The following is a 27,980-nucleotide window of genomic DNA, read 5'->3' as shown; positions in this document are numbered from 1 at the left end:
TCTTACCCTTGGAGATTCTCAGTACACAGGAGCACATTAAAATCTCTGAGAGATCCTACGGAAAAAAAAATTGTAACTTTGTTTACCACAGTGTTTCCCAGATGTAACTAACTACAGAACCATCTTCACACATAGCCCCTACTTCTTGATGGAAGAATGGAAGAAAGGGATGGGGCCATGGGCTAAAGGGGGGCAGTTCTAAGGTCCAAAGACACTTGTGGTCTCCAGTCTGGGAAGGAAGAGTATGGGCAAATATGGGCAGTAATTGAGGAAATTGAGATAGGGAATGTGATGTCAGTTTTTGACATGTTGGAGTTTTGATCATGACACGAGTGACTGAATAAACTCCACACTTTAGTCTTTTATATCTACTCCATTAGTCCAAATTAAAAATAACAAACCAGGGCCCAGACCCAATTTATCCAAAGGTTCGTAATATTGCTTGGATAGGAAAGCCTCTCTATGGAATATTTTAATTGGCTCAGCCAAAATTTTTACTCTTCTATATTTTATGCCATTGCCAATTTAGTAGTCTGACAGAATCAGAGTAAGTCAAAGATTATAATTTAAAAAAAGGGAGAGAACTGCCAATTTTCCCCTCAGCTTGGATGGATGAGATAGTGGATATTTGTAACTTCAGCTCAGAGGGAAGGCTTCACTTACCTACCCTAACACATCTCTGGGTCATTCATGCCTGGGACAGTTTTACATGCACACCCTTGGGCTGTGTCTACTGTCACTTCCCACCACTGCTCTTCCTGGTTTGCAGAATCTGACAGAGAAAATGACAGAGTCTATTGGGGCCTGCCCAGTGCAAGCCTAATTTTTCCCTACCTCCGGGAGGGTCCTTGTTTCTGCCCAGAGGTTCTTTCTTATTTCTGTTGTGGAGCAGTCCAGACTCTCCTCATGCTCCAGCCCTACTCTAACAGGCAGTCTGACCTCTACTCAATTGAGAAGACCAAGCTGATGAAACATAAAGCCCTTGTGGCCACCTACATCCCTTTCTTCACACACATTTGCCTCTACAATTACCTTTTAATTCTTCCCTCTAGTTTCAGTCAGTACAGCCTTGTTTCCATCATTCCCTTCTAGTGGTTTCGATTTGTGCTTTTCAATAGCATCCTTGCCCTGGGCCTTCTTATGGGTCAGCTCCCTCCTGTTCACTCAAGGTCATGGGCAAGTTACTTCACTGCTCTTAGTCTCAGTTTTTATAATAACTCCTACCTTGAAGGATGCTCTCAGGACTGAGTGCTAATATACACTAGCATCCTGTAGAACGCTGATAAGTAGTAGCTATTCTTATGCTTATTACTTCTGTTTTCATTTTTTAAAAAACAACTTTTTGGGGGCATAATTAACATGGAATACAATGTACAAATTTTATATGTACAGTTTGATGACGTTTTGTAAATATGTGTACCATGTAACCACCACCCCAATCAAAATATAGAAAATTTCTGTTACCCTGGAGAGTTCTTTCTTGTCCATTTACAGTCAGTTCCCTCCATCCCCTGCTCTAAACATTGATCTGACCCCTATCACTTCAGATAGTTTTACATGTTCTGGGAATTCATGTAGTTGGAATTATTCAGTATATGCTTTTTGTATCTAGTTTCTTTTGCTCAGCGTAACTAAAAAATTCTTGCATGTTGCTGAATGTAACAGTTGTTTATTCTTTGTATTATGAAATAGTATTGCAGTGATGACCCTATGCATTTGTTTATGTGTGAGTACATGTAACTTATCCTTTTACTCTTGATGGGTTTTTGGCATGTTTGAACTTTAAAATTTTTTTTCCATAAAGCTGTTATGAACAGTCATCTATAAGAGTTTTCCTGGGCATATATATGGTATATGGTTTTTTTCTCTTGTAGAAATACCTAAGAATAGAATTCTTGGGTCATATGGGTAGTGTGTATTGAACTTTGTAAAAACTGCCAAACTGTTTTCTAGGGTGACTATGCCATTTTACCCTCTAAACAGCAATTGCTGTTTATGGTTCCAAAACCATATTACATTTGGCATTATCAGTTTTAACTTTAGTCATTCCAATGACATGCATTTCTCTGGTGACTAATGATGTTGGGCCTCTCTTCATGTACTTACTGGCCTTTTGTATACCTCCTTTTGTAAACTTTCTGGAAAATATTACCCCCACTTTTATAAATTGGTTTGCTTTTCATCTTGTTATTGAGTTAGACAAATTTTCTTTAATATGTTGTGACACAGACCCTTTGTTAGATATACATATTGTACATATTTCCTCCAACTCTGTGGCTTGCCTTTTCATTTCTTGATGGTATCTTTTGAAAAACTAAAGTTTTAAATTTTAACAAAGTCCAATTTATCTTTTTTATCTTTTCTGATAAAAGTGCCCCATCTTAGATAAAGTGGGAAGATTGACTTATGTATTTTCTTATAGAAATGTCATAGGTTTTGATTTTATGTATAGGTCTATGATCTGTTTCACATTAATTTTATATTCGTTGAAAGGTAGAGGTTGAGTTTTATTTTTTTTCCTTGTTCTATTTGTTTACACTTATTCCTATATTGTTTGTTGAAAAGAATGTCTTCCTTCCTGGAAGCTTTGCCAGGTGAGAGAGAGAGGGAGAAAGAGGGAGAGGGAGAGAGAGAGAGAGAGAGAGAGTGTGTGTGTGTGTGTGTGTACTATGCTTCTGGATATTCTCTTCTGTTCCAATGTCCTGTTCATCTACATGTTAGTACTATACTGTTTTGACTACTATAGCTTTATAATAAGTCTTAGAATTAAGTAGTGTGTATTCTCCAATTTTACTCTTCTTTTACAAGATTGGTTAGACTATGCTAAGTTCTTAATGTTTCCATATAAAATTTTAAATAAGTTTGTCAGTTTCTGCAAAGATACCTAATAAGATTTTGATTAGAAGTGAATCTATAGATCAATTTGAGAAAAATGGACATCATAATATTGAGTCCAGTCCATGAATGTGGTATATCTCTATTTAAATTTTCTTTAATCTTTTTCCTAGAAATATTTTGTAGTATTCAGAATCAAGGCCTTGCACATCTTTTGTTAAATTTATTCCTAAGAGGGGTGCCTGGGTGGTTCAGTCGGTTAAGCGTCTGACTCTTGGTTTTGGCTCAGGTCACGATCTCGTGGTTCCTGAGTTCAGGCCTCTCATCTGCACTGTCAGTGCAGAGTCTACTTGTAATTCTCTCTGTCTCCCTCTTTGTCTCTGCCCTTCACATGCACACTCTTTCTCTCTCTCAAAATAAATAAACTTAAAAAATAAAAAAAAAACAAGAAAAAATTTACTCCTAAGAATTTTATGATGCTTTTATAAATAGAATCTTTTAATGTTTCAATTGTTTTTTTCTAGTTCACAGAAATGCAATTAATTTGTGTATATTGACTTTGTATTTTGTGACCATGCAAACTTTATTAAGTCTCAGGGTTTTTTTGTTTGTTTGTTTTTTGCAGATTCTTTAGAATTTTCCATGTAAACAGTTGTGTGGTCTATTAATAAAAACAGATTTATTCTTTTTTTGCCCATTATAAATATCTGTTATTTCCTTTAAAGTTTGTATTTTACTGCTTAAGACTCAAAACAATATTGAATATAAGCAGTTGGAATGGATAACTTTATATAGTTCCTGATCCTAAAAATAATTCAGTATTTTGAGATTAAGTCTATTATTAGATATAAGTGCTGTGTTTTTTGGTTTGTAGCTGAAATTACTTTAAATTGAGGAGGCTTTCTTCTTTTCCAGGTTTGTTGAGAGTTTTTTTTTTTTTTAATCATGCATAGATTTGAATTTTGTCAAATACTTTCTATTGAGCTGATCATATCCATTTTCTCCTTTATTCTGTTAATGTGGTGAATCACATTATTGACTTTCACTTATTGAACCAATTTTGTATTCCTGGTCATGATGTAATTTCCTTTTACCTGGATTTTATTTGCTAATAATTTGTTAAGGAGTTTTGTGTCTATGTCTAGAGGGCTGTTAGTTTGTAATTTTATTGTAATATCTTAATCAAGTTTTGGTATCAGGGTTATGATGGCCTCTTGCAGTAAGTTGGCAAACATTTCCCCCTTGTCTGTTAAAGGGAATTTGTCAATTGGTATTATTTCTTCCTTAAATATCTGATAAATTTTCCAGAACAGACATCTGGATCTGGTGCTTTCCTTGAACTTATATTTTATTTATGTATTCAGTTTCTTTAATAGATAACTTGCTATTCAGATAGTTGATCTTGTTTTGAATCAGTTTTAATAACTTGTATTTTTGAAGTAGTACTCATTTTTAAATTTTTGAACTTACTGATATAATGCTGCTCATAATATTAACTTTTAAAAAAAATGTTTTAATGTTTATTCATTTTTTGAGAGACAGAGACAGAGCATGACTAGGCTAGGGGCAAAGAGAGAGGGAGACACAGAATCTGAAGCAAGCTCCGGGCTCTGAACTGATAGCAGCACAGAGCCTGATGTGGGGCTCGAACTCACAGACTGTGAGATCGTGACCTGAGCTGAAGTTGGAGCTTAACCGACTGGGCCACCTAGGTGCCACCATATTAAATTTTAATGACTATAGGAGCTATAATGATATCACTCTCTTCCTGATGTTGGAATTCTTGATTTGTCATGCTAGGTACTTACTAGTTTTACTAATATGTCCAGAGACCCAAATCTAGATATTGTTAATTTTCTGTTTGTTTTTTGTATCATCAGTTACTAGTCTCATCTTTATTATTTATTTCTACTTATTTTCTGTTTGTTTTTCTCTAGCTAGCTTCTTAAGTTATAAACTTAGAAAATTTAAACATTTTCTCCTCAAATACAGACACTTAAAAGTTTAAATTTCTACTAAACTATGCTTTAGCTGAATCCCACAAATTTTTACATTTGTGTTTTTATTATCATTTTGTTCAAATATTTTCTGATTTCCCTCGTGAACTCTTCTTTCATGGATTATTTATGATGTATTATTTATTTTCCAAATATTTGGAAATTTTCTAAGTCCTTTTTTTTGTTATTGATTTCTGGCTTAATTCTGCTATGGGAAGACAACGTACTCTGTAAGATTTAAAATTTTTGTAATATATTGAGACTTATTTTGTGGCCTAGCATGGAAACTTGATTAGAATAGTTGTTGGGTGGAATGTTTTATAAAGTGTCCTTTAGTTTGTATTAGCTATTAGTGATGTTCATACCTTCTATAGACATACCAGTGTTTGAAAAACTGTTCTGTCAATGATTGAGGGGTTTTGTTAAAATCTCCAACCATGATTTATATATATAAAATATAATATATTTATAATATTATATATTATATATAACATATGCATTTAGTTATGCTAGTTATTAGGTGCATATTTCATTAAAATTCTTATGGCTTCCTGATAAATTGATGCTTTATTTCTCTGTGAAATTTTCTTTTTTATTTCTGATAATGAGCTTTGTCTTGAAACCTACTTTTTCAAATAGTAATGCAGACACAACAGCTTTCTTAGGCTTTCTGTTAGTGTTGTATATGTTTTCATATTTTTTTTACTTGTAACCCATCTTTCTCTTTATATTTAAAGTGTATTTCATATATATATACATATATATATATATGAAGTTTCTTAAAAATCTGGTCTAAAAATCTTTGTCTTTTACTTGGAGTGTTTAGTCCATTTATATTTCATGTAATTATCAATATGGTTGAGTTTAAATTTATATTTTGGTATTCGTTTTCCATTTGTCTCTTTGCTTTTTGTTCCTCAGTCCTTTAGAGGCTACTTTTGAATTAATAAAATATTAGCATTCCATTTTATTTTTTTCTATTGGCTTTATAACTGTGCCTCTTCTTATAATCTTACTTGTTGCTCTAGAGAAAAAAATGCATTCTTACCTTTCAAAGTTTACTTTTAGTCAATGTTATTTCATTTAAATTTCTCATTTAGACTTCTCCATTCTTCCTTTACACTTATTTTTGTCGTTTGACTAATATAAAAATATTATAGCAACATAATTCCATTTACGCACCCCCACCATATTTAGTCTTAAAGTTGTCATATCTTTTAATTGTATATATGTTATAAACTAACCTTACAAAATTGTTGCATTTGCTTTAATCAGTAAGTTGTTTTTCAAGGAAATTAAGAAAATATTTATCTTATATTTACTGATGTAAAAAACTGTTTCCATGTCTTCATTTCCTATAGATAATGAGTTTCCATCTAGTGTCACTTCCTGAAGAATATTTCTCAAGATTTCCTGGAGTGCTGGTTCATAGCCAATACATTTTCTCAAAAAATTTTTTTAAAGAAATGTCTTCACTTCATCCTCATTATGTAAAGAAATATTTGCAGGCTGGATGTATAATTCTGGGATGACTATGCTGTTTCTTATTTTTTGTTTTAGCACTTTAAAGATATCATTTCTTACTGCTAAAGTATGGCCTTTCTGAAGTCTCAGCTGGATGCTGAGTACTGATGAGGTATTAGCAGAGTATTAAGGACATCTCTCCACTCTGGTCCAGAACTGTAATATAACTCATAAGTCTGCTTGATTTCTGGTACCTGTATTCTACTCTCAGCTCCATAGCTGTTACTCTCATGTAAGCCTAGTGTGGTCTCTCCTTGAACCTTAGCAGCCCAGCCTTCAACTAAGAACTCACTGAGGTACTCTGCTTAGAATTCTGGGGCTCACTTCTTGCATAGGTCCCACCTATTTACTATGATGCCATTTAGATTCCAGCCCTTTCTGTATCTCCAGACTGATGCGAGACTTCTTAGGTCAGGTAGAATGCTGTACCTGACAGTATTTGGACTCCGGCCCCAACTCCACCTGTTTTGGGAAGTTGCCTGTAGACAGAAAGTAGAGTGGATGGAAGGAGGTACATACAGTACTCAACTTGTGAGCTTCCCCTGTTTCTAATGCCTAAACAGTTTCCTTTCATATTCTGCTCAGTTTTATAGCGATTTATCATGTGCTGGAGTCCATTCATACCAAGTCATGAAAGGCAGCTTTTAAATTTTTAGGATTTTTTTTTCAGCCAGTTGTTAAATCATTGGTAGCTTGAAGTCAGCCAGAGGAGAAGTATTTTTGCTGTGGAAACAGGGAAATGTTATAAATTGAGGCTTTTTCTTTTTGTTTATTGGAGAACTGGTTGTTAAACGTTTACCAGCACAACACTGCTTATAGGGGGAGGACTAGTCAGGTACTAATTACCCCATCATGGCTAGAAGATGAGGTTTCATTTTCTTTTACGGCACCTATTTCTTAATCTGTTTTAAATTTGACTTTAAATTGCTTCCACTCTACTTAAAAAGACTATTTTTAAAAATAGTTGTATAACAGTCATTTTCTTAAAAGTTTTTATTTATTTATTTTGAGAGAGAGAGAGAGAGAGAGCATGCATATAAGAGGAAGAGGACAAGAGAAAGAGGGAGAGAGAGAATCCCAAGGAGGCTCCACATTGTCAGCACAGAGCCTGACACGGGGCTCGGTCTCATGAACCAGGAGATCATGACCTGAACCGAAATCCAGAGTTGGACTCTTAACTGACTTAGCCACGTCTTTTAGGTGTCCCTAAAAAGACTACTTTATACCTAAACTTTTCTGTATTCTTTTTATTTTTAATGCCTCTGATAGCTTGTCTACCTTGCATACTTGATGATCTTTCTTGTGACTTTGGCTACTGTAAGTATACATTAAAATTGGCATTTTTCCTGTCTTTTTGATTGCTTCTCTTGTGCTATATGTACTGATCTCTTGCTTTTTAGTGGCAGTCTTTCCCGGCCGTTCAGTTTCTACTTCAGATGGTTGAAAGAAGAAAGAAAGAAAGAAAGAAAGAAAGAAAGAAAGAAAGAAAGAAAGAAGAAAGGAAGGAAGGAAGGAAGGAAGGAAGGAAGAAGAAAGAAAGAGGTTCTACCACCTAATGAAATTTGAATGACATGGATAAACAATAAGCTTGCCCCTTCCTGTTGATATATATATACTTTAACTAGGCTGGTGCACCCTATTCTGATTTCTTTGCTTTTTTGTCTCTCTGACCCCTCCACTGAAGGTGAATTGATAATTGAAGCCAGAAACCAGGAGAAGTAGAGATGAGAAAGAGAAAGGAAGGAGTCCTGAAGGTACTTGTGTACCTTCCAGTTCAGTTGCTCATCTTCCTTTTTTGATTACTTGTGCCTTCTACAAATTCCAGTGAATGTTTAATATACTTTTTTAGTATACTGGATTTTGTCACTTGAACAAATGTGTTCCAATTTTCAATTCTACCCTTAAAAATTTTTTTTTAACGTTTATTCATTTTTAAAAGAGAGAGAAAGACAGAGTATAAGGTGGCAGAGGCACAGAGAATGCGGGAGACACAGAATCTGAAGCAGGCTCCAGGCTCTGAGCTGTCAGCATAGAGCCCGACGTGGGGCTTGAACTCACAAACCGTGAGATTGTGACCTGAGCTGACGTTGGGCACTTAACCGACTGAGCCACCTAGGCACCCCTCAATTCTACCTTTAATGCAGTTAAAATTCCACATCCTTAATAAACCTCCCTGACTAACTTTTCCTGGTAAAATCCTATTTCTTCTTCACAATAGGAATTTTCTACTCTTTCCCCAAATTAAGCATGAAGTGATATTATCCAGTATATTCACCGGTGTGTTCTATATCCTCAATTCAATTGAAAGTCACTTAAGGGCAGGAATAATTTTCTCTATATTTCTTTGTTTCCTACCTACCGTCTAATAATTGTAGATACTCAATACATTGACATATGGAAACTCAACAGATTCCTAGTGTTAGCTTGACTACTGCATCTATTTAAATACACATATTATTTGCATTAAAACCTATTTAATTTTTGTTCCTCTCCAAATCAACTCATCCTGTTTACTTGACACTACATCATCAACACAATTAATCACTTCTTTTAGAAGAAATGAGTTTAATTAGTTAAACATCAATCCATGAATTTAGTAAAATGGCTAATCTAATACATTTATCTTAACAAACAAGATAATTTGATGTGGCCTAGTTATTTTAGGGACTAGTTATTATAGTTTATCAAATGTGCTGCTTCTACCATGATGTGATTGGATGCTTGTGATTAACCTTCAAGTACCCTTATCATCTCTCCACTTGCTGTGGAAACTATCAGGGATCTAAAAAAGCATCTATGACTGTGTTTCCTCTGTTGAGGAAATTCCCCTGGCTCTTTATCTACTCTTTCCCTGGAACTTTCTCATGCTGGCCTGATTTCTTCTCTTTACAGCTTATTTTTACATAAGTAGAATTCTCACTCTCTGTATACCGTCTTTTGTAGAGTAATCAAGCAGACTTGGCTTGCCATTTTAATACTATTTTTATGATACACATAAACCAAATAATTGAGAGACACAATAGATAAAACAAAATTACCATTAATTTTTAAGATGGAGGCCTGACATATTAGAGACCAGTTTCAGTATGAGACCTGCAGAGAACTCATAGAAGTTGAGGGGTATTTAAATTGTGTTTTTTTTTCATATCTACTCCAAGACATCAATTTACAGATAAGAAAAATGAAGCTCAGAAAAAGGGAAGCGACCTGCCCTGGGTCATGTAGTTGGTTACCTTTAAAGCTGGAAACAGAACCTTGGTCTGATCATTAGTCTGTAGCTCTCTCCACTATCATGAATAGTGTAAGTCACATTGTCCTCTTTTCCATTTTGTTTTAATTACCTTGTTTTGTGTATCTTTTCCATTTTGTTTTACTTACCTGGAAAGAGTTAGAATACTCTTTGCTTATTGTTTCTTGACTCCTCTCCAGCCCTATTTCTTTGCTACTCTTTGTGAGAAAAATCCTGTAACAAGTTGACTATACTTGCCTTCCTCTTTCCCTCACTTCCATTCTGTCTTTAATGCACTCCAACCTGCCTTCATTCCACCCCACCTCCATCTCCTTGAAAGATTCCTGTCAATGTTTCCAGTCACTCCATGTTGCCAAATTTATTGCCGCTTCACTCCATGTTGCCAAATTTATTGCCGCTTTGTGGTCCTCATCTTACTGAGCTTGGCAATGTTCAGTGTGAAACACTTCTCTTTTTTTTGAATTGTATGAACCACAAACTACTGATTTTCCTCTTTCCTTACAGGCTGTTCTCTTTTAGTGTTTAATTGCCTCTTACTGTCTGAACCAGTCCTGAGATGTTAAAGTGTCTCAGAGCTTCTTCTTAGCTCTCTTTTCAATTTATACTCTTATCGTAGGTTCTCTTATCCATTTCTGTGGATTTAAACATCAACTAGGTACTGATAACTCTCACACTTAACTCACCAGCCCTTTGCATTAAGCTTTAAATTTATTTATACAACTATTTACTTGATTTTTTTCCTTAGATATTTAACAGGATTTCAGCTAAACAAGTTTAAGATGGAACTCTTGATTTCCAGCTTCCCCAAGCATGTTCTTGCCAGTATTTCATAGCTTACAAGATTATTCAACCAGTTGCCAAATGTAAAAAAACTACGGGGGAAACTCTGATTGGAAAACTTAACGAAGCATTACAAAAAATAAAATTACTGTCCCCTGTACCTCCTGTGCATTGATACAAAAAAAAAAATCCTTAAAATATCAGGAAATAAAATCCTACAGCACATAACATAGATAATACCAAGTGGAGTTTATATCTGGTAATACTTTGTTTAATGTTACAAAGTGAATCAATGTTAACTCACCATAATAATAGGATAAAGGAGAAAAAGCACATAGATGAAAAGAATCATTCGACAAAATTCACTACTATTCATTGATAAAACCACTCAGCACTCTAGGAAAAGAGGAAATTTCCTCATTCTGATCAATGGCATCTATGAAAAGCCCAACAGTTAACATTCTTATTAGTGAAATATTTAATGCTTTCTCCCAATGTCACAAAAAAGGTAAGGAAGCCCACTTTCATTACTTCTATCACCATTTTATGGGAAACCCTAGACACTACAATAAGAAAAGACAAGAAAATAAAAGACATATAGATGAGAAATAAAATAAATATGGCTTTATTCACAGATGACATGATTGTCAGGGTAAAAAAGCCTAATCATAACTAGTATGTGAATTTAACAATGTCTCGGGGTACAAGGTCAATATACAAAAATTAATTGCATTTCCCATATCTAACTGCATAAAAGAAGAAAATAAAATTTAAAAAGCAATTCAATTTACCGTAGAGTCAAAAAGCATAACATAGTTTAGGAACAGGTTTAACAAGACTACTACATTAAAAATTACAAAACACTGTTAACAAAATTTAGAGATGGAGTGATACACCATGCATATTGACTGGAAAACACACTACTATTAGTGTGGTAAATTCTTTCCAAAATAATTTATAGATTCAATGCAATCCCACTAATATGCCATCAAGCTTTTTTTTTTTCTTTTAAGAAATTAATATGCTGATTCTAACATTTATACGTAACTGTGAAGAGTTGGAATACCCAAAGCAATCTTGAAGAATAAAGTTGGAGGGCTTAACTGGCTTCAAATTTACTATCAAATTACAGTAATTAAAAAAGTATGGCACTGGCAAAAGGATTTACAAATAGGTCAGTGGGACAGAGAAGGGAGTCCAGAATTAGACCGATACTAATATACTCATTTGATTTTCAACAAAGTCATCAAAGCCACGTTATAAGGAAAAGTTTTGTTTTTTTTTTTTTTTTTTTGACAAAATGTGCTAGAACAAATGGATATTTATATAGAAAAAAAGAATTCTGGCCCATACCTCACACCATAAAAAATAGCTTTAAGTAAATCATAGGCCTTAATGTCAAGGCTTAAACAATAAAGATCCTAGGAGAAAATACAGAAGAATATCTTTGAGACTTTGAGAGTGGGCAGAAGTTTCTTAGGACACAGAAAATAACAAACAAAAATAAGGAATTGGTAAATTTGATTTTATCAGAATCACTGTTCATCAAAAGACCCTACAAAATTTATATTAAATTATCCTACATAAACTATGAATAAAACATACATTAGACAAAGGACCAATATCCAGCATATATAAAGATCTTATTAATAATAAAACCTAACTCAATTTTAAAAAAATGGGCAGTCAAAGGGTGCCTGGGTGGCTCAGTCACTTGAGTGTCTGACTCTTGGTTTCAGCTGATCAGACATTTTGTGAATTCAAGCCCCACATCGGACGCTGCACTGGCATCGTGGAGCCTGCTTGGGATTCTCTCTCTCTCTCTCTCTCTCTCTCTCTCTCTTTCTCTCTCTCTTTCTGCCCCCTCCCTCAAAATAAATAAATATACCTTAAAAAATGTTTTTTAATGGGCAGTTTAAGTGTGCCTGGGTGGCTCAGTCACTTGAGTGTCCAACTCTTGATTTTGGCTCAGGTCATGATCTCACAGTTTGTGAGATTGAGCCCCACACTGGGCTCTGTGCTAACAACATGGAGCCTGGTTGAGATTCTCTCTCTCCCTCTCTATCTCTGCCCCTCCCCTGCTTGTGCTCTCTCTCTCTCTCAAAGTAAATAAATAAACTTTTTTTTTAAATGTGCCGTTTAGATACTTCACAAATAAAGCTATATGAATGACCAATAAACACATGAGAAAACACACAACATTAGAGTTATCATGGAAATAAAAATTAAAACCACAATGAGATATGCTGGACACCCACCAGAATGGCTAAAATTAAAATTACTGACAGCACCAGGTGTTAGAACGGATATGGAACAACTCTTACATGGTTGATGACAGTGTCAAGAGGTATAATTGCTTTGTAAGAAGGTCTGGCAGTTTCTTAACAACATAAACCTATCCTATGACCTGGTAATTATGCTCAAGAGAAATGAGAACATATTCACAAAAATAATTATGTGAAATTTTAATATCACATTTATTTATAATATATAAACCTAGAAACTGCCCCATTGTCCACAATTGATTGACTAAACAAACTTGTATAGTCATATAATGGGGTACTGCTTAGCACCAAAAAGGAACAGACTTGATATAAACAGCAACATGGATGAATCCGAAAACATACTTATTGAAAAAAAGCCTTCCAAGGGCACGTGGGTGGCTCAGTTGATTAATCGTGGAACTTCGGCTCAGGTCATGATCTCATGGTTCGTGAGTTCAGTCCCACATCAGGCTCTGTGCGGAAGCTCAGAGCCTAGAGCCTACTTCGGATTCTGTGTCTCTCTGTCCTTCCCTGCTCATACTCTGCCTCTCTGTCTGTCTCAAAAATAAATAAACATTAGAAAAATAAAAAAAAAAGAAAAGAAAAAAGCCTTCCACAAAAGAGCACACACAGTATGATTTCACTTGTATGAGGTTCTAGAACAGGCAAAACTATTCTGTGTGGCAAAAAATTAGATTATTACTCCTGTTGGAGAGAAGGGTGTAGATTTTCTGGGTAAGGTACATGTTTTTTGGATGATTGTATTATTCTGTATTTGATAAGAATTGAAGCAGTGGTTATCAATTGAGGAAAGTTTTGTTTCCCCTCCCCACCCCCCTCCCCACCCAGAGGTTATTTTTTGCAAAGTCTAGAGATTTTTGTTCCATCTGTTGATTAGAGGACAGGGTTATTGCTAAATACCTAACAATGCCCAGGACAGCCCCTACAACAAAGAATTGTCTAAGGTTGAGAATGGTGTCAAGATTTAAAAAACCCTGAATTAGGGTTATATAAGTGTTGCATTTCATCATCTGCAAATTTTCCTGTAAAAATGAAAGAATCAAAACCACATATTGATTCTAGTTAATAACATGGATACAGTAGTAGGGTATAGGAGTTGGAGTGTTCTGATGTTCTGACTTTCTTTCACCCTAATATCATAAAAGAAATAACATGGATTGATACATGGATAGTGGAATGGACAGATGGACAGTTAAGTGATAAAGTATACATAGTGAAATGTTAATGGCACAGTCTACTGGATGAGTATATGGGTGTTCATTATTCAGTTCATTCGACATTTCTATAAAAGTTTGAAATTTTTATGATAAAATGTTGTCTTCCTTAATTTTTTTCATTTAGGTTACCCATCCACACTCATTCTTTTTTTTTTTTTTTTTTTTTTTTTTTCAACGTTTTTTATTTATTTTTGGGACAGAGAGAGACAGAGCATGAACGGGGGAGGGGCAGAGAAAGAGTGAGACACAGAATCGGAAACAGGCTCCAGGCTCCGAGCCATCAGCCCAGAGCCCGACGTGGGGCTCGAACCCACAGACCGTGAGATCGTGACCTGGCTGAAGTCGGATGCCTAACCGACTGCGCCACCCAGGCGCCCCCATCCACACTCATTCTGTCAGTATGTCCTGTCTATTCTATTCTCAAAATATAACCAGTTCACATTTTTCTACTTCTATGCCATCAACTTTGTCTAACCTACCAACAGCTCTCTAAACCACAGCAGTAGCCTGTTAACTGGTCTCTTTCTGCTGCTTCTTATGCTTCTTCATAATCTGTGCTTCCCACCACAACCGGGGCGGGGGGGGGGGTCTTCTTAAAACAGAGCTGACATGGAACACGTGGGTGGCTCAGTAGGGTGAGTATCTGACTTTGGTTCAGGTCATGATCTCACAGCTCGGCTCATGAGTTTGAGCCATGTGTTGGCCTCTGTGCTGACAGCTCAGAGCCTGAAGCCTGCTTCAGATTCTGTGTCTCCCTCTCTCTCTCTGCCCCTCCCCTGCTTGCACTCTGTCTCTCACTCTCAATATAAATAAACATTAACAAAAATTAAAAAAAAAAAAAAAAAACACAACAGAGCTGACATGTAATGCTCCTTGAAGTAAAACCTTCCAAACTAGCTGCTCACTACACTTGAAGTAAAATCTTGTGAGGCTCTACTAGACCCCAAATTTGCTTCTTGAATTTCTCTATGTCACCCACTCTTTTACTCTAAACAGGCACTCTGGCCAACTTTTTATTTCTTGAATATGTCATACTTTTCCCCCATGTCATGTCTTTCCTCTAGCTGTTTCCTCTACCTGGAATGTGCTTCCCTGGCTCTTGACATCACAACTCTTTTCTATTTCCTCTCTCTCCATCTAAATTACCCTCTTCCCATCAATTCCTTTCACATTACTTGTTTTACTTTTTGTCATAGCAGCCGTTTGAATTTATCTTATTTACTTGTGTACTCTACTTAGATTTTAAACTCCCAGAAAGCAGAGACCATATCTGTCTTGCTCATTGCTCTGTCATCAGGCACCAGAATAGTGACACGTGTTAAGTGTAAAATAAATGCTCATTTTCTGAGTGAATAGATGGGTGATATATTCAGGAGCTTGGTAACATTATTTTCAGTGCCCTAGAAGTGCCCCCAGACTGGCAAATGAGATTCCACGAGGCATTCTCTTGGACAAAGAAAACACCGTATAGAGATTTATAGAGGAATATGAAACAGATGGTCGTAGAGCTGGTCCTTAGGGCATACGCACCTCAGGGCTCAACTCACTCTCTTGATTTTTCGTTGACTTGTCTCAGGAATAGAGGATTAGTTAAATGAATTATGGAATGCACTTCCTGACAATGGGATCCCTGTAGATATTAAAAATCATGTTGTAGAGGAATATTTATTGACACAGAGAAAAGTTCATGATATATTGCCAGGTGGAAAAAAAAAAAAAAAACTAGCTTCAGAAGAATGTGCCTAATATTATCTCCAGACTACTGAGTGCCCTGAACAACCTCATCCTTTTCTTAATGACACTTTTCCAAGATTGTTAGGAAATTATTTTCTTTGGCCTAAATCTTCTGAGGGCATGCACCTTTGGTCATTTTTGGAATCAGAGGGACTAGGTATTTTTGGAAACCCCAAATATAGAAATCCTTGAAGTAGGTGTAATTCTTAGGATATTTATTTAATATTGGATGCCACTGGCCTGCTGGGAACTAAAGTAAGGTGAAATTGACCAAGAAGGAGTTTGTGTTGTATTATATTGTATTATATGCCATGAAAGAGTTTAATTCTGGCTGGTCATTCCTGTGATACAATAAGAGAGCTGAAGTGCTCCATTTTGAAAGCCATAGGGAGAGATTCATCTCTCTGAGTATTCCTAAATTTTCTGCTCTTACCTTTAATATCTAAATTACAATAATCTGAGAATCCTTCTTGTATAACTGCAAGAGTCCAATCTTATGTCCAGTTATCTCTGGAGTTCACTGGATAAATATTGTATTCGTTTCCTGGGGCTGCCATAACAAAGTACCATAAATAACAGAAATTTATTGTTTCACAGTTCTGGAGGCTACAAGTCCAGAATCAAGGTGTTGGTTCCTTCTGAGGGCTGTTAAGGAGAGTCTATTTCAGGCTTCTCTCCTAGCTTCTGGTAGCCTTAGGTATTCCTTGCCTCATGTATGGTGTTGTCCATGTATTCTCAGGCCATTTTCCTTCTATGCATGTCTCTGTGTCCAAATATCCCCTTTGTATAAAGACATCAGTTATATTATATTGAGGCCTACCCTAAGATCTCATTTTAACTTGATCCTCTACAGAGACCCTATATCAAAATAAGGTCATAGATACAGGTCCTGGGGGTTAAGACTTCAACATCTTTTTGGGTGGCACAGTTAAACTCATAACAAATACCATCCTGAGTATGGCTATGTTCTGCTCACATCAACCTTCTGTTCTGGCCCCATCCCCAGTCATCTCCTTGTCACCTCCTCTTCATGCTGTGATAGCTCACTCCTATCTCATAGCAAAAGGCTGTCGTCTAAAATAATCTTGACTAAGAGATGAGGATGACATAAGTAAAATTCAATGCAGAGAAGGAAATCTTGAAAGTGGATGTTATACATATTAGCTTTCCAAGTTCAGGGTTCACAGCCTCTCACTGGGATTCTGGTACTTCTTGCCTGAATTGTTGGCCTATTGCCAGTTTGTGGGATTTTGTCATCATTCTTAGAGGAATTTTCTCCATTTCAGTTGTTTCTTCACCCAGTCTAGGGCCCCCACCAGAAGAAACACAAAATGAGTGAATATTAAAATAAATACGCCAGAGATACGCCATTTTCTCTGTGCTCTTATTAAAAAGATTGCTTGAGACCAGGCGTGCAGCATCTGCATTTTGATACGTACCTTTTTACTTAAGAGTGGGTAGGCGCTTGCCTTATAGCTGCATGACTAGAAACTGTCACCAAAGTGATCTTGCCCTTATGTGAGGCCATGCCTGCACAGACGGAGCTGCTTTCTGCATGAAAGCCATGAGGCAGAAAATAGATGCCATGGGGTGCATTGAAATGGAATACTGGCAACATACATCAAAGTTCCCATCAGAACTGTTCTGAAATCAGGTAGGCTGAGGCAACGGGGCACATAAGCACATGTTACACTTCACTCCTTGCTCTACCCATATATGGTTATACACATTAAGTCCACCTTGTCGCTGACACTTCAGGGTGGTAGTGGGTTGCAGTGTCTCAACAGTTTGTGAATGAGGAGCAAAGGAGAACTCCACTGGGTCAGGGGAGTAAAAGAAGGCATCACAGAGAATACAATTTTTGAACAGGGTCATGGGGCTGAGATTTACACATTTGTGCCCTTGGGCTGGTTATATCCAACAAAACATGTTGATCCAACCTTCTTCGAAGATTTTACATAAAACTAAGGATTTAGGTTTTATCTTGAAAATTGAAAGATCTCTCAACATTACATACTTATAGAACAGTAATAGTCTAGCTCTGAGAGTTCTCTGGGTCCTAGAGAAAGAGTGAGTGCTCTTTGGTGATCCATAGGCCCTACCACACCTTATTGTGTCCTCAACAGACAGCTTTAGTCACCTCTTCTCATCTATTGATCTTAATCTGGCTTTTTAAAATGTTTATTTTGAGAAAGACAAAGAGCAAGTGGGGGAGGGGCAGAGAAAGAGGGGGACAGAAGATCCAAAGCTGGCTTTGCATGGACACCAGTGAGCCCAATATGGGGCTCTAACTCATGAACCGCAAAATCATGACCTGAGTCAAAGTTGGATGCTGAACCAAATGAGGTGCTCCTTAATCTCACTTTTTTTTTAACAATAGAGAAGTATTTTTTTGTTGCATGGTTCTGTCAGAAGTGGAAATCAAAAGATACACTAGGACAGCAATATGATTTTTCTTATACTACCCAGTTTTATTCAGTCATATTGTTATCTATCAGAGCCCAGGAAAATTTCAATTTTTAAGATCTCTTATTCAAAACAAAACAACAACAACAACAAAAAAGAGGATTTAATAGTCAGAGAAGGAGAGTAGAGTAAACTAGTGGGAAGGACATCGCAGTCAGAAGAAACTAAATGAGCATAGTCCCAAAGATATGAAAATGTATATTCCAAGGAACAGTGTGGCTATTCCTACACAGAAATTGTGTCTAGGAATTACAGTATAGCTAAGATATTGACCTTGTGGTTGGGATCAGGGAGAGGGATGGGAAGAAAATGGCTAAGGGCTGGTGGCAGAGTACAGGAGGACTGTAAGGTGGCTTAAATGTCTTGCTAAGCAGTTTGGAAATCTGTGAGCTCCCCAGTAGAAGAAATGACAGCACTAGGTGACCAGCTGCATGGCCAGGTTGTTGAGAAAGAGAATGAGTAAATGAGTAGGGGCTTTTTGAAGTCCTTGATGACATAGCATATATTTAGGACTCAAGCTAAACTTTGTCACTGTGGGGCAGGTCACCACAGCAACTAGGTAAAAAAAAGAATTAAAAACGTGGTTAACAACCTGGAAGACAAGGTCAATTAGACTGGTTTTGTTTTGTTTTATTTAATTAGCTGATTTTTTGGACCTCTTTGGGCTCTAAGTTCATACTAGACATAGCTTTCTTACATTTTTCTTTCTTTGCCTAAATGATGGCCAGCATAATGCCAATTAACATGCACCATGTTATCATGGGCACAGCACATTTTTCAGTGTAGCTGGCTCCTGACCTGAGATAATGCTGACTTCCATTTCAGTTTTAGGAACCTGATGCTTTATAGCAGGTGGGATATCAACATCCTTAGACCTATTTTAGATAACTGGGGAAAATGAGACTGGTTCTTAATGTGAGACTAACATCTTTAAAGGCTTACTAAACTATATGAATATTTTAGTAGCCATTTCATTCATTTAGCACTTCAGATTTGACAAATTACTCCATATTTTTTTTTTTTATTTTCATTGCAAGGCTATGATATGGGGAGGGGGTTAGGATTATTATCTGTATTTTTAGATGTAGAGGATTTGAAGCTCAGAAAGATGAAGCAATTTGTTCAAAACTCTATAACTAATAAGTGTCAAAGCCAGACCTGGAAAACAAGTTTTATGGATCCTGTTCCATTACTCTTCACCTGTTCAATGTCCAGTATATTCTATCCCTTAAGACACTACATTTTTAAAGATACAATTTTTGAAAAAGAATTTTAGCATTATATCAGTAAGGATATTTTTTCCTGTATCAAATGACAGGAAATATAACTCAGACTGACTTTAATAAAATGGATTTTTTTGACATACGTTTTTAGGCAGTCCAGAATTCAGTTTTGGCTTGATTCAAGAGGCTCAAAACATGGCAGGGAGACTAAGTTTTTCTCCATTTCCTGGCTCTGTTTTCTATGTGTTGACTTCCTTCTCAGGTTCCATACCGTAGCAAGATAGCTGGCAGTAACTCTAGCCCTTAGATGTTTCCATGTTTGTGTCCAGTGGACACAAGAGAACAGGTCTTTCTGGCAACTCTTGAGTAAAGCTCCAGGGTTCCTTCCAGTTGGACCAGTTGGACTGTGTGCCTATCTCAGAAGCAGTCACTGTGACTAGGGAAGTTTGGTATGCTGACATATCAAGCTGAGTAACAGACTTCTCTGCTACTGCAGTACAACTACACCTGCACTGAAAGTGGGCATAGGATGGTTCTGCAAAGAAACTGTGGGGTGATATATCATTAAAAAGGGCTAGGGCGCCTGGGTGGCTCAGTCAGTTAAGTGTCTGAGTCTGACTTCGGGTCAGGTCATGATCTCACAGTTAGTGAGTTTGAGCCCAGCATCGGAGTCTGTTCTGTCAGCACAGTGCTGGCTTTGGATGCTCTGTCCTCCTCTTTCTCTGCCCCTCTACCCTACTCTTTCTCAAAAATAAATAAATGTATAAAAAAGGGGACTGGACTCTGGGTGGCCAAAGCAACACATTTCAGGAGCCACTTATAATCCTGGCTCTAGTCTCTGGTTGCTTGAGGAAATGAGACCTTTTATTGAAAAATAAGCCCATTGTCTACCAGGCAATAGCTCTCTTCACACTGTGTGACATAATGCAGGGAGAGCTGCTGCAGGTAAATTGTGAGGAGGGTAAAGTCTGTTTTATTGCACTATAGTTTCCCATTTTGAGCCTAAGTCCTCTAAACTAAGGCTGCTAAGTGACTTATACCAGGGAGGCAGCTTGCAATGCTCTTTCTCAATTAACTTCTAGTTAAGCCTGAATGTCCTTCTGTCTGTTTTGTCTCAGCTTCATGTTTGCCATACCCCACTGTATCCTCTGCCAGAGTTTTCGTACCTTCTTGGTGCTTCTGGAATACTCTCTCATGTTCCTGTGCATTTTCATGGGCTCCATCTTCTCTGTGGTGTGCTTTTGCTATCTTTGGCTCCCTGACAGATTCAAACCTAATTATTCTTTAGGACTCTGTTTCAGGTGACTTATTCTATGAACTTTTCTGACCCTCCAGGCTCCAGGCTGAAATAGTGTCTCCGTAGGATCTTACACATTTAACAAATAATGTACTGATTATATTGAATTGTAATTCTTTTTTCTCTTTATTATTATTATTATTATTATTATTATTGAGAGAGAGAGAGAGTGAGTACAAGTTGGGGAGGGGCAAAAGGAGAGAGAAAATCTCAAGCAGGCTACATGCTTAGCCCAGAGCCTGATGTGGGGCTCTAGCCCACAACTGTGAGATCATGACCTGAGCTGAAATCAAGAGTGGGATGCTTAACAGACTAAACTACCCAAGCACCCCTTGAATTGTAATTCTTGATTTCCTTGTCAGTCTTCCTCCCCTAGAGCTCCTTTTGGACCATAATCTGACCTATTTGCCTTTTATCTGTTAACTATCCCAAGATTGTCCCATAGAAGGTTCTCAGTGTATAGTTACTAAATTGATGAATGTAGAAATGAATATATGAATAAATCATCACAGTAATAATTAAAAGGTAACCTCACTCAAGGGCTTTTATCATTTACTCCCCTTTCTGATATCAAAACTCAGGCAGAGGAAATGGTCTGAGGCCAGTTGCCCAAAGCCAGCATAAAAAAAAGGAAGCAGAGAGCCGTCCCCTAGAAATGAACTTCCCGGGATTGCATTTGTGGGATACAGTACTTTGCAAACAACTTGCCACTTTCCATCTTTGCAATGACGACAGGAGCTGAAGTAGGCTCGGAACACTCAGAAATCTGCAGCCCAATTAATGGCTGTGGCTGCTCATTATGGTGGGAAACCTGTGCCCACACTGCAGCAGAAGCTGCCCACATCTGAGTGGCTTCATTAACTCCCTTCTCTCCCTTGGATGAGACTGCCAAGGGAGATGGTGTTGTCATCTAACAGGAGATCAACAGCCAAGGCAGCCCCTATCTTGCAAGCCATTATCAGAATATTGTGACCAACCTGTAGTTCTCAGAATCATAGAATGAGCAGAACATATATAGCTGGAAGTCAGGCACCAAAAATAATTGCACAAGATTGAAAAAAAAAACATAGCCTATGAGAAAAAGTTATAGTAATTAGCTTATTTCACCTGGAGAAGGAAAATACAGAGAAAATTTACTGCATTAACAAGTCTTCAAGTCCATGAAGGGTAATTCTAGAGGATGGTGAATTTATAGTTGTACATGTAAAAGGTTTTTTCCTGTTGTCGTCTCTCCATTTCTTGCTTGATTTCTCTGTGATCTGTGATGAAGATAATAATGTGGCGACTTCAGAAAATGTATGAGAATAGATACTTTGGGAGTCTGTGGCATTATTGCAGCCTGTGGCAACCACCTCCCTCCCTTCCCCCTCCAAAAAGAAAAACGCAGAAAGGAGTAAGTATACCATCTGCAAGAGCTCTTTTCTCTTTTACAGCCATCCTGTCGCCATCTGCTAAAATCCTCAGCCCACCTGCGTAGTGAACAACATTAATTGTCTTCCAGAAATGCACAAGAACCACAATCTCCCCCAAGACTGAGGGTAGGAGGAAGGAGACACTTTATAGCACTTTTAAGTGAGGTTTTCACCCTGCAACCCACCTGGTTCCCTTTGTTAATCTGCTGCATGTTCAACCAAGCTTACTGTCTGAGCAGAGGATAGTTCTTGTGTTAAACAGTCTCTTAGCATTTGTTTATTCCTTGGCTCTTTTCCTTAAGGTTTCTAATGTCTGGAGCAAATCGGAAGTGCTGTTTCTAAAGTTGAGAAGAGTTTAGAGAGGTTATTGCTGGAAGCAACAGGGATTTTCTTTGCTTCGGCTTAGGAAAATTTTTTTAGCCAAATCCTGGCATGTTTCCTATATGTTATCATGGCTAGAGTTTGGGTCTCCTTGCTGATACTGAACAAGTGGCCTGTGAGGTTTCAAAAGAGAATTGGCTAGTATTTCTCCTGGGTATTATTATTTGGGGCAGGAAGTTTCTTATTTTTGAAAGTCCTTTTGCTGTTCTGTATGTTAAAGGATGTTTTCCTTTTCTGGATCTTCTCCATTAAATGCCATTGGTGCTTCCTGTCACTGTGGCAACTCCAAAGCCCCCAAACATTTCCAAGCACTCCCTTGGAATTCTGCAACACCCCACCTGAGAACTATTGAGACTGTCTTTCTTCCTTACCTTTTTCTATTGCAAGAAAGAGGAGACGTTTATCTTCTGCTTCCTGCTCAGGTGAAGAGAGATTGGTTTGTGTACCTCCGAACTATGTGATGAGGGCCATAAGCTAGCAGAAAGAGCCTAAAGTTGTGGAAACTTAAGAGTGTGTATCTGGCAGAAGTGCTTCTTTAAGCTAGTGTCTCCCTACCTTCAACACCCACCCCCTTCCCTCCTTCTCTTTCTCACACATGCATATATACACACAGCATGGTTCTTAAGTCTGAATCTAAAGTTTATAGCAATCCATGTGAAGCAGGAAGCAGTTGAGAGGAAAAAGAAGGCTTAATTCAAATAACCAGTTATCATTAACAAATTTGAGATATTATTAGCCATTGTTTGCAATTGGTCTATGTGTACATATTCTCCTGACAAGTTCCTTTTGCAGTTATATTGCTGGATATTAGTTTGACAGTGCTTATGACTAGTTTGGGCTACTATTTTTTATAATTTATTGATATGTCACATACTCAGTCATTCATTCATTTGTTCATTTACCATTTATAGGCATCACTTTATATTAATAACAATCCATAATCAAATTGGGATTAGCCTTATACAAATTAGCCTATACATTGAGGATATTTTTTAATGGATTGATCAGATTCAGCCTCTTTCAACCAGTTTATCACTTTCCTTATGAGAAAGAGCTTATGCTGGCTACTTTCTGTTTCTTAAACAACATTCCCTTCATAGAACAGAGAAATAAAAACGTGCTGTATAGCACACGCTTTTAAGGTTATATCTATACAGAAGATGAGTTTTGCCATTCAGTGGCTGATTGCTAGGCAATCAGTCATATTGCAGAGTCAGGCTGATTCAGTTGGCTTAACATCTAGAATAATCACTTATTGGGTAACTCCTCTATTGCATAGCAATCAACAAACTTGGGTTGACCATCATAATAATCAGTCCAATAGGCTATATTTTCTCTTTTCCATGCCAAGCTATTACATTTGTGAGTCAAAGCTATTTTTAATCAACAACTACAAACTCGTTTCAATATCTGTCTATGTACTACATACTGTGTTGACTAGTGAGGACCCAAAGATAAAGGGATCAGGTTTTGTGGAAAGAAAATAGGCTTAGGAGTCAGAGAAATAGGCTTAAAATCCCATAGGCTCTTTGGACAAGTCACTTAACTTCTTTGAATTGCTGCTTCTAGGCTGTGCTGAGGATTAACACCACAGCATACACTGCACAGGGCCCAAGAGCAAGAATTCGACGGTAACCGTTGCCATTATTACAAGTGAGTCACAACACACATTACTTGTTGTAATTATGTAAAGCCATAAATTACAGGTATACATATTATCAATATTAACTTTAAATCTTTTAAAAATGTAAATTAAGCATATATATATATATACATACACACACACACACACACACACACACACACACATACTGTATTAACCACTGCATATCCACACTTGGTGTCCAGACTTTTTCCTTGATAACTGAAGACATATTACAAGTGTCATGCAGGCCAAACATGACCCTGCCACAGCTCTATTCAGAATATTATTTCACAATTATTCCATATACTCTGGAACTGAGTCATCTAATGTAGCTTACAGGAAAACAAGCTGTATATTACTGTAGGTGACCTTAATGTTGTGGAGTTATTTAAGAATCCGGTATTCACCACTTCCAGTTGAGAGTGCATGAGCAAATTAGGAAGACAATATAATTATATATGCTGAAATTAGGTTAACATATATACTCTAATAGCTCAGTCTTACCACAGACAAGGATTTCAGTATCAGAGTGCTGCCCCTCTTTGTATACATACACAGCCTCTCTCACATGCATGCATCTATTCAAGATGTGCCTCACAAGCAAAACTTTAGAGTAGATTTTATAAGTGCCTATTGTAGAATGGCAACTATTTGGTTTTATAGTTGCTTTCCACCCTAGAAGGGAGAAACAGTCCCTTGAGGTCAGAGGCTCTTGTCATTATCCAATGTTTTGCAGCAAACCATCCCCAAACTTAGTAGGTTATTATAATAACAATGTCTGCTCTGCTCACAAATCTCCAATTTAGGCAGGGATCAGCAAGGATACTTCATTTATTCTACCCGAAATTAGCTGGGGCAGCTCAAAGGCCAGGTGCTAGAATCATCTAAAAGCAGTGGTTCTCAATTGGGAATGATTTTTCCTTCTTCACAGGGGATGTTTGGCAATGTCTGGAATTGTTTTTGAATGACACAACTTGAGGGGAGGATGCCACTGGCATCTAGTGATAGAGGCCAGGATGCTGTTCATCATGCTACATCTTCCCCCTCCCCAAACAAAGAAACTTTTATACAAAGACTTGTTCATTCAAATGTCTGGTGGTTGGCTCTGTGTATTCACTGGAGGTCCACAATTCCTCTTCATATGGATCTCTCTAATGTGGCCTCTCTGTTCTCTATGTGGACTAGTTTTAAATAACAAAAATTCAGCTGAGTACATTTCAAGATCTAATTGGTTTTATTCAACAACTCATGAATTGGGCAGCATTCCATCAAGCAAATAGAAAGGAACTCCACCAAGCTGTAGAAAAGGAAAAGTTTTTAAAGGGGGCAGAAAAAGGGGATATTAACAAGGAGTGCAATGTTTTAGGCAAGGTTGCCCTCCTAAGGGGAATGGAAAGGGTCTGTTGGGCAGATCACCTCAAAGTGCCGGGTAACTCTAGGTTGACTGGTTAAAGGTTATATGCCTGGAAGCAATTGAAACTGCAGTTAGGTATTAAGTGTTGGTTTGCTAATGTGAGGCTTAGTACAGGTGACTCCATTTTGGGCCTATTGTCTCTTTTTTAATGCTAGTTTGGGCTTCCTCATGGTGTGGTAGTTGGCTTCTAAGCTGGGGAATGTCATGATTAGAGAGCAAGACAGAAGCTGAATCCTTTATATGACCCAGCCCCAGAGGTCACACAGCATCACTGTGAGATGGAACAGTCAAAATCCCACTCATGTTTACAGGAGGGCATGGAAGAGTGCCAGCAAATCACACTGTAAAAAGAGCAGAAAATGAAATTTGCCACAGGGACCATATCTCATTCTTCTTTGTATCTCAACACCTTATCAGTCAATGGAAGGTAACAGATGCTCAATCTGTGCACTTTTGAATTGTATCAAATTAAGTAAACTTGATATATGAAATATATGATAAACAATGAGGAGATGTGACATTATACATAACAATTTTCCACAGAGTACCTTTAAATAGTGACTTGTTCCACTTCATTATAAAGTATGATTTAATTATGAAAATTTCAATGGCATATTTATTCATCTGGGTAGTTCAGTATTCATTGAGCACATACTGTAGGCAAGAGAGTGTGCAAGTGCTGGAATACAAAGACAGGTCAGACATGGAAATGCCCTCAAGTCGCTCACAGCTTAGTGAGGAAGGGAAGCAATGTGTATACACCCCTCCATTAGAGGCCAGAGTTCATTAGATAGACAAATAAAGTACTTTGGTGCTAATAAGAAAACATGCAGCTTTTCAGAAATAGAAAATGAAGACTATTAAAGATGCTCACTTTAATGAATACTGAATCTTTTTACTTCTTCACTCTACACTTCTTTACTTGCAAGGGGAAATTGGCATAATTTTATCCAATTTTATAACATTCAGTTGAAGCAGTCACCTAAATCATGACTGAGGTCCATCTGCTGTGCAGCCGTTAAGTCTGTCTGTCTCGGTCAAAGTCACTGCTATGGGAAGACCTGTCTCTTCATAAGGATATGGCTGATCTTCTTACTGCAATCCTAGGACATTCCAATCTGAGTGACAGAGAAAAGTAGAAAAGTCACGGATATCCATAACCTGTCTCAGAAAAATAGACTTGTCGTAACTCGGTAGGAGTATTGCATATCTCCTTATGGCCTTTTAGGGATCTTCAGGGACATTTTTGGAAGTCTGTGTGCAGTGGTACCTCTCTGCCTTAAAATACCCAAAGAGGGAATTGGGAACTCATGCCAAACCCACTAGTTCTTGGCACTCAGACCATATAAATTTGTTAATCAAGTTTATCTCATCTGAAACATTAATATACTTAAAATGCCATTCTAAAATATATGTGGCATTTGAATAAATAATTAATGGTAGTTTAGAAATTGCTGATGACATTTTATAAAATTCTCTATCTGTAATTGAGAGAGAGAAGAAGGTCTAGCCATAAGGAAACAGTTATAAATCTGTGATATAACCAAGAAAGAGATAGTGAACTGGTTTAGGGTAATGCCAGAAGGTGGAATCATAATAGCTAATATTTATTGAGTATTGTCCATGTGTCAGTGATTATATATGGCTTCACAAGAATTTTTGGTGTTAATACACACAATCATTTGAGATAGGTACTAGTCCCATTTTACAGATGAGGAAACTGAGTCATAGTAAAGCATAATCACTAGAACTAGAATTCAAGTCTACCTGAGCCTGTTTCTGCAGTCCACTGTTTTAATTGTCATTGTACCTGATACAAGGAAAGAGGTGGACAGGATCAAGGAGGAAGCATCTAGAGGGTTCAGTAATAGGACTGAATTTAGGGAGAAAGAAAGAGTGAAACATTTGGGATAACACCCAGGTCTTAGCCTGAGTTTGGCTACCTAGGTAGATTTGAGCTTGGTGGATGAAAATGAAGTGCCTTAGGGCTCTTCTTAAGGAGCTATTCAGTAGGCCATTGGATATATGGCTTGAGGTTCAGTAAAGAGATCAGGGTAGGAGATTACATATTTGAATGTCATCAGCCTCGGTATGAAGCATTGGGAGTGATGAAGAATGTTTGGGAAGAATATGAAGCTAGAGAGATAAGATGATATCACTAAACATATTAAATAGAATTTGCTTTACTCGGTGCTGAGGGGGTGGGTAGAGTTGGACAAAAGAACACATGATTGCTGACCAAAAACTGCTCAAAATCTAGATGTGGTGGCATAACCAGGGTATATGAAACAGCCTGAGAATGATTACTAGTGAGAATAAAAAGGGCAGCAACTTACCTTACAGAATTAGGAAAGAAAGAACAAAACTGGAATAGGATTTATCTGGAAAACTTCCTGGAGTTCAGGTTTGAGCTGTTTCTGTGAGATGCAATAGTATAGAGGAGAAATTGTGGCCTCATTGAGGCCTGTGGAGGGGGGCAGGGAATCTTCTTCCTGTGCCTCTGCCCTCACCTTTCCTGTA

Source organism: Panthera onca, chromosome C2 (genome assembly GCF_046562875.1).
Source record: "Panthera onca isolate mPanOnc1 chromosome C2, mPanOnc1 haplotype 2, whole genome shotgun sequence".
Classification (NCBI taxonomy): Eukaryota; Metazoa; Chordata; class Mammalia; order Carnivora; family Felidae; genus Panthera; species Panthera onca.
This window is presented reverse-complemented; position numbering follows the sequence as displayed.